Source organism: Ochlerotatus camptorhynchus, unplaced genomic scaffold (assembly GCF_037179485.1).
Source record: "Ochlerotatus camptorhynchus isolate MF236.1 unplaced genomic scaffold, CSIRO-AGI_Acam_v1.1 ptg000015l, whole genome shotgun sequence".
Lineage (NCBI taxonomy): Eukaryota > Metazoa > Arthropoda > Insecta > Diptera > Culicidae > Ochlerotatus > Ochlerotatus camptorhynchus.
In genome coordinates this window covers 4,360,499-4,372,109 of record NW_027040507.1, presented here as the reverse complement: position 1 = coordinate 4,372,109, position 11,611 = coordinate 4,360,499, and the positions used below count along the sequence as shown (strand labels likewise).

The window sequence follows — 11,611 nt, the reverse complement described above, 5'->3', positions numbered from 1 at the left end:
TATTGTGTGAGTTCAGAGTGGAATTGTTAAGAATGTCTGTGTAAAATTCCATGAGGATTGTAAAGAAAATTTTAGGATCCGAGAAAATTATCACGGGAATCGAGCGGAAATTTCCACTGTAGATCTAAGCAGGGATGTATGAGAATAAGTCGAGCCGATCAGTTTTGGGACAATCTCCTAGCGGAGCAGAAAAGTGAAATTAGGTTACTCATATCTGATTTTTAAGTGAGAGCCTAAATAAAACTCTATTTTCTCTAGATTCTAAAACGCAACACTTCAAAATAATGTTGCATGACAAAGTTCGAGTTGTATGATGCGTAATTTTAATCGGTACGAGAAAAAATATCTCACAATGTCTTAATGCAAATAAATGCATTAGTAACATTCCAAGTTGTGAATAAAAATATAATGGAAAATGTTTGTGATCCTGAATGAGAAAAATTGTTTTATCCGATTTCATTACAGAAATCCAATTTTTCTTTATAAAGTTTTTGTAACGTAAACGAAAGCGATGCATAGAACAAGTGAGGCAGAAGTTATTAGCAACGTTGCAAAATCTACAGATGATATGATTACCTTAATCTGAGTTTGATTTAAAGCGGCGTATTTAAGGATTATCGAGTTTAGCGCAGACGCTTCTTTTTCATCCGGGGTTATTGCCAACTGATGAAGGAAGGATCGACAAACGGCCAGGTGACCACAAAAAGGCAAGACATTAAGCATATGTTCAGCTCTTGGAATATCAACTGACCCGGCAGAATCTTGGATGTCAATATGAGCACAAAACACAACGCTGTCGTAGTGAGAGCCAGTATAATAAATAGCGACTTTTTGAGAGGTAGCGGTCTCTACGGAATACTTTCTAAACCGACCGGTGCGTTCTTCCCAGATGGTGATACTGACGTTGTAGAGCTCACACGCAATAGATAAACATTCCTCAACCTCCCAAGTGCCGTTGTGAGAAAGCAACTCTAAATATTTCCAAACACGGTCGTATGCGTCGATGAATCCGTGTTTTATTACATCTTCGGAAAACGGGACTAGATAAACCCAGTATCTGGCAAAATTCCGCTGAAGATGCTCAACGATTGATGCTCGCATCTGTGACACCTTATTTGGGAAAACCAACTCGGCAGGATGAATCCCCAGTATTTGGTGAACGAGGCTACCAAATAGACAATTTCCATTACCTGGGATGCGTTGTAAACAAACTTCAAACTCGCCGATCCGACGGCACATTAACCCCACATTAACAGATGAAATAGACCATCGTTCCGTTTACCCAATGACACAGCTTCTTCTCCTATTAGCACAGAAAACATAAAGCTTGTCAAATAACACTTGAAACACCAAATGAATTATTCGGCTTACGACAGCAAGTTATGTGCAAGCGATTCACAGAGACAGTATACCCGGAACCAGTACCAGCGATTTACCATCAGCCAGACAAAAAACGTCAATTTAGACTGATTATGTTCTTTTAGAATGTTGGTGTCGTTCTTGATGTGAGAAGTTGCACTTCATCTTCTCCAGCTACCCCAGCATCAAGGCACAACTATCCTCCAGACTCCGATTTTGCAACAATTTTTGCTTGCTGTGGATTTGCATTTCGCAAAATGTAATTTTTTTGCAGCGATACAAAGTTTATTTTTGCTATAGGGTTCTTCAAGGAACCGGTCGTTAGAACTTCATCACTGAGCAACGCATTCATGTTATTCCTTAGTCCAACAAGTTTCCATTGGTAAAATTGACCGCCAAATTCACATCTGATCGACTTTTGAGTGCCATATAGTGTAACAGTCAATTTCCGGCAGATATTAAAAGCCACAATTACTTGCGACTACGATACATATCATTCTCCTTAGAAGTGATCAATATATAATGTCAATAGTCATGTCAATGTAACATGTAATGTAATATGTCATGTCAAATTAAATGTCAATCAATGTCAATCAGCCGTTGAATTCCTAGAAGCTAGACAGCATAAAAGCCATGCAATCGTGGTCTCTCCGAGTACATTCAAATGAAGATGTAACGTCATCATTTTACCGTTATACGAGGTTCTTAACAAAAAAAAAAGTTTTGCGTTATCCTCATGAATGATATCCACATCCATGAACAATAGGGGAGAATGGTATAGAACGCACCCCCTGGGCAGAACGCACCAGCTGACTTTCATTTGTGTTTTTCATGGCTTTTAAGTAACTTTTTTGTTGTCTTATCAAGCAGCACTTCTAGCATAGTATCTGAACTCAAAATCCTGCATGATAAATCCTAGAATTGGACTTAAAATTCCAAGAAAAACTCAAAATAAAATGAAAAAGTGCGTCTTACCCCGGGGGTGCGTTATGTACTGTTCTCCCCTATACAAAATTTTGGCTACATTTGGTTCACGGATGAATAAGGTTGGTACCAGTTTCTGGAATGTTTCGTCTGTCTGTCTGTCTATGACATCGGTAAGAATAAAAAGACCGAGATATTATGTTGTGCAAAATATGATTATTTAATTTGATTTTATTTCTTCAAAAACAGATCATCTACTAGATATGATCTCCACCAATCGAAGCCACGATTCAAGGAAGAATGTCTGGATTAAGTTTGAGTAGCAAAGCATTTTCGATAGCACCAGCCGTCAGATTCATTCTTTGATCACTCAACATTAACTTCAACGCACTAAAACCACGCTCCACTGAAACCTGCGTAACTGAAGCCGATAAAACAATCATAGCCACTCTGCAAAGTTCAGGGCTTGTGAACTTCTGACCTTCCCAGTATGCTAGCAGATCAAAATGCACTGGTTTCTCATAGCTGGTAGATGGACCTGGGCGCAACGTTTCAATGATGGGTACCTTCTCCCTCGTCTCAAACTGCTTCAGTTTTTGAGCAAAATAAGTGTTACTTGTCAACGATGAGTTGCCTTGTGAATCCTCGTCAAAAAATCCTGCCAAAATAGTCTCCAGATCATCTTCATCCATGTTGATACTTGATCGATCTTCCCGTTAAATTGCAGTTTAATGAGAAACTCCTACAAAATTATTGAAAAAATATCACGTAAGAACATAGTAGAGAAATGATGAACTGCAGAAAAAAAAACCTACTTGTACAAGCTCTTTATTTTTCGATGAAATTCTTTTCGATCCCAGGAAATTGAATCGAGGGTCAAGATATGCACAGGCCTTGCACTGATTTGATTCAGTGAGCTTCTGTAAACGCCGTTGACATGCTTCCAATAGTCGTTGAGCTAAACAATTTTCTTTCAGCCTAATCAATTTCGCCTACACGGCGCCGGTGGTGTAGTGGTAAGCGTGATTACCTCTCACCCCAGCAGGCCTGGGTTCAATCCCAGTCGGCGCCGCCGGGATGTTCTAAGGCATAACATCTCTGATCACGCCTTCCTTCGGATGGGAAGTAAAGCCGTTGGTCCCCGGTTCATGAGTTGATGGGTCGATAGGTAGGGTCCAGGTGTGTGGGAGCTGCCTTCCTGGCACGTCGGTAGCATTGGTGCTCAGCACGGAAAACAAGATCGACGGAAAAAACAAACCAAAGGCATTAGCATTAGCATTAGCATTATTGACCGCCCACGGTTGCTACTCTGTTATTACCAGATCAGCTGCAATTACACAGAGAACCAACAGATGATGTTTGGGACTAACATTCATCCTCAATGTGTAAAAACTGAAGATCTAATATTTAGCAATACCAGCGCCGGCCGTGTCCAAATGCAGGTTCAATAGGGAATGGGAAGGAATGTGTTGACGTGATACTCGCTGTGAAGGAAACCGAGAAATCCTCTGCGCTTCCACGAGAAATCACTGGGATGTTGGATGTGAGGAAAGGTTTGCAGCAGCCGGGATCGTTTTTGGTAAACTAATGCTGATTGTAGTGATTTATAATAGGTACACAAACACATACATACGAGCGCATACACACGCACACACACTCGCACTCGTGAGTATAAACAGAATATAAAATGATATTAACTTTATTTTATCTTAACTTTAACATAACTTCAACTTAACTTTAACTTAACTTTAACTTAACTTCAACTTAACTTTAACTTAACTTTAACTTAACTTTGACTTAACTTTAACTTAACTTTAACTTAACTTCAACTTAACTTCAACTTAACTTCAACTTAACTTTAACTTAACTTTAACTTAACTTTAACTTAACTTTAACTTAACTTTAACTTAACTTTAACTTAACTTTAACCTAACTTTAACTTAACTTTAACTTAACTTTAACTTAGCTTAAACTTAGCTTTAACTTAACTTTAACTTAACTTTAACTTAACTTTAACTTAACTTTAACTTAACTTTAACTTAGCTTTAACTTAACTTTAACTTAACTTAAACTTAACTTTAACTTAACTTTAACTTAACTTAACTTTAACTTAACTTTAGCCTAACTTTAACTTAACCTTAACTTAACTTTAACTTAACTTTAACTTAACTTTAGCCTAACTTTAACTTAACTTAAACTTGACTTTAACTTAGCTTTAACTTAACTTTAACTTAACTTAACTTTAACTTAACTTTAACTTAACTTTAATTTTACTTTAACTTTACTTTAACATTACATTAACTTTACTTTAACTTCTGTAGGCTAGTTCATCTCTAAGCTGAAAAAGTGAATATTTATAATATAAATGCAAAATTCAATAATATAAATGAAATATTTTAATAAAATCCTAGAGGTGTTTCATCATCGAAGAGCTGAAAGCAAGCTTAAATAATTAAAATCCATACATCCTGCATGAATGAAAACTGAAAAAAGTGTATTTGTAAACCTAATGATGTCATATATTCAAATATTCAACGATCTGAAAATAAACTTATCTTATTTAAAACAATGGATCTAACTTGAGTGAAGACTGAGAAAAACTAATCATTACGTTGACGGAAAAAACAAACCAAAGGAAAACAAAAATCAATTTCGCCTGACATACTAGCCAGTATACATAGAAATTGCTCAATATTACGTGTCGCTTTTGTAGTTGCATGGTGAGAACAAATGGTGCTTCAAATGCCTCGCAAAATCTTTCAATGAATTTCCAATGTGGTGAGAAATCTGTAATCATTAAAAAGAAAACTAATTAAGTGATTGTCGATTGGAGCGTTAAAAACAACGTTTAAAGAGAAGAAGGAAGTTCTTTGTTTTATGAAGAGCCATTTATAAGATATAGGAAAATACGCAACGATGGGGAAGAGCTGTAATAAAGTTCAAAGCACTATTTTAAATCTTTAAGAGAAATCATGAAAAACATTATAAAAACTCGCATTCTTACCAATTTCCGGATAATCCTTTTTAAGCATGCTGAAGAATTGTTTTTGCTTCAATAGAGACTTCAACATGAGATAAGTGCTGTTCAATCGGGTCTTATTACTGATCGGTGGAAGGTGGGCATCATGTTGCTTGACGAATTTGTGGAATTCAGTTTGTCATAATTTAATAACCAGTTTTTGGATTTTTCAGATTCGTTTTTCATAAAGCTTGATAACGTCCCATACTGCCAGCTGTGCAGTATGTGCTGCACATCGAACGCTACCCAAAATGTCCTGCATCGAGGCATCAAAGGGATCTGTGGAGACCGGTGGAGTCTCCGTTGTTTTATTTCTTCCATCTTTGCCATTATTGAAATACTCATCTTCATCATCTGCCTCAGAGTCAGCATCGTCAGCCTCGATTTGCTCATCCGCACCATCTACCGTGTCAGGCCGATCAATATCCTCATCGCAGGTGTCTTTGAAACTTTGATCCGTAAGAAATTTTAGATCGATGTTAGCTTTCTCGAGTGACTTCTTCATCTCGGAAACAGAGGCAACCATATTTGCTCCGTTGTCGTGAGTGACGGCATACACCTGATTCAGCTTAACCTCGAAATCTCCCAATACATTTTCTACCAGCGTCTTCAAGTTTTCCTTAGTTTGCCTTTCTTGAGTCTCTTTGATGACTAGAATTATAATTAAAGCAAAACAAATTTAATAAATTTAAAAAGGAAAAAAATGTCCTCAGATATTTTGCAGATCCTTTCATAGCATCCCATCATCCGCCGAAGTCTGGAGCAAATTTCAAAGACTATCAAATGTTACCTTACAAAGGTTGCTCACGTCGATTCATGCTTCGAAAAATCAACACTGCACAGTGCTCCAGGATTGAAAATTAGAAAGACAAAACTTATAGTAAGTTTTATAGATTTGTAGTCTTGAGTGAAGTTTTTATGCTTGATAAGTCGCATCTTTTGGTCGTTTCAAACATTAGGATGGACCTAACTTTTGTATTGAGATATTTTGAATCCTGGACCACTGTGCACTAGCGAAAAAGAAAAAATAAATCTTGTTAGCCCTAAGGGTTTAGTAGTAAGGGATTTTTCTTGGGCCTTTCTAACCTGTTCTGACTCCCGTTGTAATGTAACACAAAAGTTCCTCTAGCGTGTAAGATAATCTAACACGTTAATTGGTTAGTGAATTGATCAGAAACATATTTACCGAGATTACGAACTACGACTTTATAATAAATAATGATTCGCGCACTGATTCCAACGAAGTGGCGGCTTCCTCTGGATGCTCCATCAACTTCGATTGTTATCAGCGGTTGTTGTTTGAATTGTACTGATATGAGCTGCCGAGCTATACATGCTGAGTTGTCCACCAAACCGACCACAGTTTTACGATTGGCAGTGATTCCGGTGGCATCATAGAGAGGACCTACCAATGTTTTGAATCCTTCCATTTCCGGGAACGTTCCTACCTCACGCCTCCACGAGTCATATGATCACAAAAGACTGCCAGCTGAAACATGGACACAGCTGGTTGACGTAGCCTGGGCAATGTTGTCAATCCGACAATAGCAGAGTGAGGAGGTGCGACGCGAACACTGGCGCGGTAACCATAGCACGGTGATAGAGGAAATGCTTCGCCAACCCGAGCGTCTGTTCACCATGGAGGTGCGGCTCAAACAGCGTCTGACTGGCATCCAGCGGCTGAATAAGAAATGCTCTTTCCCGGAAGCTACACCTAAGATGGCAGCCCCATCACGGCGGATAGGAGACCTTAGGCCAACCACCTACTGTCTCTGAAACCTTTACAATTGTTACAGAAACCAACAGAGAAAGACATCGAACTGATATAACGGCAACGACTTTTAGCGCAAAACAACGAACACGAATTGGATCACGGAATGTATTGACGTTAGCCCAGCAGGGTAAACTGGCACAACTCGCCAACGAGGCGCGACGCATGAAGCTAGAAATCCTGGGACTGAGTGAAGTTCGTTGGCCAAACTTTGGAGAACACAAACTGCCGTCGGGACAGGTACTACTATACTCTGGTATTCGAGGTGAAAACGCTCCCCGCCATCGTGGAGTTGGTCTCCTACTTAGCGTCCAGGCAAGTGCTGCGCTCATCAAGTGGGAGCCTGTTAATGAGAGGATAATCGTTGCCAGATTTAGAACGCGGGTGCGTAACCTTATCATAATCCAATGTTATGCGCCAACCGATGCTGTCGAGCTACAGGACAAGGAGAATTTTTACAGTCAACTGAATGCCGTCGTGGATAAGGTTCCAAAGGGTGACATCAAGATCTACACTGGCGACTTCAATGCGAAGATCGGCTCCGACAACACGGACTATGAGCGTGTCATGGGACGCCATGGTCTCGGCGAAATGAGCGAGAACGGTGAGCTGTTTGCAGAATTTTGTGGCATTAACGACATGGTGATCGGGGGCTCACTCTTCCCCCAACGGCCAGTGCACAAAGTCACGTGGGTTTCTCGTGATGGACATACCGAAAATCAGATCGACCACATCTGCATCAGTCAAAAATGGAGACGGAGCCTTCTTGATGTCCGGAATAAACGCAGCGCCGACATCGCGTCTGACCATCACCTTCTAATCGGTAAAATCCGCCTACGCATGGCGTGGATCCAGCGCCGGGAGGAGAGACTCGGGCGGCGGTTCAACACACGCCGACTTGAAGATCCAGCGGTAAAAAGGTCTTTTGTTGAAGAACTTGAGACTCGAGCTGCGGACGTTCCAGAAGGTGGCAGCGTAGAAGAACAATGGACGACCATCAAGAATGCCTTTATAGAAACAAGCGAGAACAACTTGGGTGAGCTGCGCACCCAGAGGAAAGAGTGGATCATAGATGAAACCTGGGGGAAGATTGAGGAGCGTAGAGAAGCAAAAGCCGCGATAGAGCGGGCGAGAACCAGAAGAGCCAAGCCCGTCAACGGTACTCGGCTCTAGAGAAGGAAGTCGCGCGCTGCAGACGGGACAAGCGAGCGTGGGTAAACTCCCTGGCCGACGAAGGGGAGAAAGCCACAAACCCTGGCGATATACGCCTCCTCTACGATATCTCACGACGCCTGAGTGGAGCAAGGATGAACCCGAGGATGCCAGTGAAGGACACGACTGGACAATTGACCCTATTGACCAGCTGAAACGCTGGTTTGAGCACTTCGAACAACTTCTTCAAGTTTCGGCGGCCAACCAGCCATCAACACAGCAAAAAATAAATTTTAATATTACATCTAACTGGATGCACTTCAATCATGTCGAAAATCTCATGTAATTTTTATGGCCACAAAAATAAACAAATGCAGTTAAAGCAGCGTAATGTCAGCTCATGCACTGTATTAATGGTAGTTTTTCCCTTTTTGGCAAGTAATATTACACCATATTGTTGACACGAATGAAGTGCATCCACTTTGATGTGATATCAAAATTAATTTTTTGCTATGAACATCTCGGTATGATCCGCCTAGGGTGCGGCGCATCACTCGCGTTAATTCCGAAGCCCCATTACTGCAGGAGATTGAAGCAGCTATCCGAAGCATGAAATCCAACAAGGCTCCTGGGGTCGATCGAGATGCTCAAAGCTGACCCCATGCTATCCGCACAAATATTGCATCAACCGCGACTTTTCCGGTCGATTGGATGCAGGGCATCTTAGTGAAAGTCCCAAAGAAGGGGGATCTGACTGTGTGCGACAATTGGCGAGGCATCATGTTACTGTGTATTGTTCTCAAAGTTCTGTGCAAAGTTATCCTGAATCGGATACAGGAGAAGATCGACGCAACTCTCCGACGGCAGCAGGCAGGATTTCGTGCCGGAAGATCTTGTGTGGACCATATTGTCACGCTCCGCATCATCCTGGAGCAGGTCAATGAATTCCAAGAGTCCCTACGAAAAAGGTTTCGACCGACTTAATTACGAGAATCGATGGGGCACCCTGGGACGCAAGGGAGTCCCGGATAAAATCGTCAAGCTCATTGAAGCGCAGTATCAGGCTTTCACGTGCAGAGTTCCTCATAACGGAGCCTTGTCTGACCCTATCCGGGTAGTCACGGGTGTGAGACAAGGATGTATACTATCACCGCTACTGTTTCTCATCGTAATCGACCAGATCATGGTAGGTGCAATTGACCGTGTACCGAACCGTGGGCTGCTTTGGCAGCCTATCACCATGGAACATCTCAACGACTTCGATTTGGCTGATGATGTTGCTCTACTAGCACAACGGCGCTCTGATATGCATAGTAAGCTCAATGACCTAGCCAAACGCTCCTCTGCAGCGGGTCTCACCATCAACGTCAACAAGACCAAATCGTTGGATATCAACACGGGCAACCCTTCCAGCTTTACGGTAGCGGGGCAAGCAGTGGAGAAGGTCGAAAGTTTCCAATATCTTGGCAGCCAAATAGCGTCGGACGGCGGGACCAAGAGCGACATAGGTGCACGAATTAAGAAGGCTAGGGCTGCCTTTGCGAGTTTACGAAACGTATGGAGATCCAAACAGATAAGTCAATGCACCAAAATCCGAATTTTCAACTCGAACGTGAAATCTGTGTTGTTATACGCCAGCGAGACGTGGTATGTATCAGCGGAGAACACTCAAAAGCTGCAGGTCTTCATCAACCGATGCCTGCGGTATATAATTCGTGTCTGGTGTCCTCACAACTGGATCTTGAATGCCGAGCTCTATCGTCGATGTCATCAGAAGCCGATAGCAACAGAAATTCGAGAGTGAAAGTGGAGGTGGGTCGGCCACACACTTCGACAGGGCAGAAACGAAATCTGCAAGCAAGCGCTGGATTGGAATCCAGCAGGAATTTAAACGGTTTCTCTGTTTATTTCCACAGGTAGCTTTCTGGATTTTTTCTTAGCCGGTTCAGCTGCTTTCGCAGTTTGTGGGGCAGGTAAATCCATTGCCGCGTATACATCCTGGTGCATTTTAAAAATATGCCTACCCCGGCTGCCCAAAGGAAGGAAGGGAGTGGTCGTAAAAGTGGTCCAATGAACAGCATGCGAGTAGCCATCTTCTAAAACAAAAACCTTCTAATGAGCAGAAGTAATGAGGCGTCCATGTAGACTGGTATCGTAAAGTTCAGTGCCATTTAGTGTACCTCCCCCGATATCCGATAATCGGTTTAATTTTTGTGAGTAAATATGTGTGTGCCATTTTTATCGATTACACCCTTTAATTTCTGCTCGTGCCAGCGTGGCTGGGGTAACAAACACCACGAGGAAACACAATTATTTTCGAAGACGAATGTAAAAACAATAAATGTATAAAATCTAGTTTGAAATATACTGCTTAATGCCCGAGAAAAATTGGAATTTTCCGCTCCATTATCCTCCATAAAATAGATCGTTACGCTCGGTTCCCAAAGTATTATCCGTTTTCTTCGAAAGATAGAGACAAGTTTATCTGAAATAGTGCATAGCCAATTTTTAGATTCAGAAAACAACTTTATAAACTGTAAATAAAATGATTCAGTACTCATCCGAAAAATCACGAAAAAAATGACTTCACTCCTAACAAATAAACCGAAATCAAATCCAACAAACTGAAACGATATCAAATTGAGCCGAATATGATCATCTGAATAAATCCCACCATCGTTTACCCTTTACTGACTAAATCAAATTCCTCCGAATGCCAACAGAGACCTCCACCCTTGGCGCAAAATTCCACCGCCCCCCCTGAGAAAGCAAACACTCCGGAGAGCATTCTCCCATCAATAAAGCATATCCTAAAAATAAAAGCATAAACACAGACCCAATCGATTTGATCAACCCAAATTGATTTATGGCCCATTGTCTTTCATTTCGGCATATATCTCGTTCCTTGACTTTTGAGAACAAAAATCTCCTTATACATACAACATCGTATGCATCACCGAGACCGACATCGACGACCGGGGGAGTGCAGTGCAGCGCCGAGTAGCGTAGTGCCGAGTTCTCTCCAGGTCCAACTGGCCGCGCGCTCATCCGTCTGGCCTCAATCCTTCCGATGCGATGTTTCGCTTTCGTGGGATTTTCCGCAGTCAAACTTTCCAACATATTGTTCCAACTGCACAGCCAGAGTGATGGCGGCCGGTCGGTGGCTCCCGTGAAACGAGGGCGTCGAGAGCACCCTGGACAAATATTATGCTCTCAGCACAATAATGTTCGATTTTACGGCCAGGGCAATAACTTTTCCCTATCCTTGCGCCCCAGTCGGTGACGGAGAAAAATTCCGATTCCGAGAAGCTCCCGGGTCTCCTCATTCGCCGTCCGGCCAAGAGATCTGCCCAGTGGGGACCTGCTAGTCGTTGGACGAGCGACCG

General features: G+C 41.9%; 1 pseudogene; it reads right to left on the bottom strand.

Annotated features, from left to right (window-relative positions):
• Positions 1-2,540: 2,540 nt before the first annotated feature.
• LOC135701692 (uncharacterized) lies at positions 2,541-6,732 on the bottom strand (annotated as a pseudogene).
• Between the last annotated feature and the right edge of the window lie 4,879 nt (positions 6,733-11,611).